This window comes from Apis dorsata, unplaced genomic scaffold (assembly GCF_000469605.1).
Source record: "Apis dorsata unplaced genomic scaffold, Apis dorsata 1.3 scaffold_52, whole genome shotgun sequence".
Classification (NCBI taxonomy): domain Eukaryota; kingdom Metazoa; phylum Arthropoda; class Insecta; order Hymenoptera; family Apidae; genus Apis; species Apis dorsata.
The window spans coordinates 2,413,631-2,415,165 of record NW_006263353.1 but is presented as its reverse complement, the minus strand read 5'-3'; positions in this window follow the sequence as shown (position 1 = coordinate 2,415,165).

Here is a 1,535-nt window from a genome sequence, read left to right as displayed (position 1 = left end):
ATATAATTGATATATTGCCATTTCTTTGACGCGTATCGTAGATATTTCTCTAAAGAAATTCTTTTCTTCTGTCCTTAGAAGAGATTCGTTCCACGTATAATAAGTTGGTCACTTGTCGTCCCATTCATCGACGACCACAGGCTTTTCTTTACGACCGATTTTTGGAAAAGATTTTTCCACCCGCCACAATGTTCATACGTGTCACGCTATTTTCCTACATCGAGAGCAAGTCTTTCTTGCGGTTTATCTAATTTATTGGCCAGAATGGCATTGTCAGACCACACACAGATGGAACTGGACACTTTTATGAACTCCCACGACAATCGCGATTATGAACCTACTGTGCTGTTCTTCCGTATTCTTCCGCAATTTTTTGTTTACTTTTTCATAGAAAATCTCTGACGTTCTTGTCAATGAAAGAAACGATGACTTGGACGATTCGAAAATATTTTTCATTGTATAAATATTTGATCACAAAGAATAATCGGTAATAAGAAATATTAAATTAAATAAAAATTCTTCAAAATATTCATCAAAATAATCTCTAGAAATATATAACTACTAACAATAATAATAAGGAAGATTAAAAATATATCAAAAATTATATTTTCTTCAATTAATTTTTCATTTCCATCGTTTCCATTGTCAATTTAATACTTTGGACACATCTTTTAAACTTATAATACAGTGTCGATAGAATAACAAACCTGAGTGTAACATAGAACATAAAATTACTCGACAAATTAAAATACCACGTCATTCAGAAATATTATACTAAATTGTATATATTATTATTTCCTGAATTCTGAATTTTCTACCTGCCAAATCCTCTGACACTCAAATTTAAGGACATCATGGAATTATACAAACATACCAGATGGATTATTGGTAATTATCCAAAAACCAATCGTCGTTCAAGAGTCAACCGTTAGCCAGTTTCCGGTGAAAAGGATATATTCAATAGGAAAATGGATCGATGGCCGGGTATTAAAGCTAATCCACGCCTAGAAAAGGGCGCGATCGGCACCTGTGGCGACTAAAAATCCCTGGTTCTACCTGAGGCAAATTGCCCAAGTACCGTTGTAAGTCTCTCTCTCTTCCAATGAATTTTGATTTATTCCTTGGTTAAACTAATAATAATAATAATAATAATAATAATATCGCTAAAATTTATGAATATGAACGTTCGATTCTATTAAGATATTCAATTCAATGGAAAGATAAAATATTTTATTTTCAAAAATTTTTTCAGATTACAACAGAATTTTCACTTCCGAATGAGTTAAATAAAAAAAAACTTTGAATTTTTCTTGTTCACGAATTTTCATAAAAAAATGTTTATCTTTTAACATTCGATTCTAAGATTAAGAATTATAAAAGTATTTTTTTATTTTTCGAATTTTTCGAGGATGCAAAAGCTTCCTCGACCACCCTGAAGACCATCAAACATCCTCCCCCATTAAATTACTCTCTCTCTCTCTCTCGATCTTCCGCGACCACTTTTCCTCTCGAGAACTGCGCCCAACGTTCAGAAA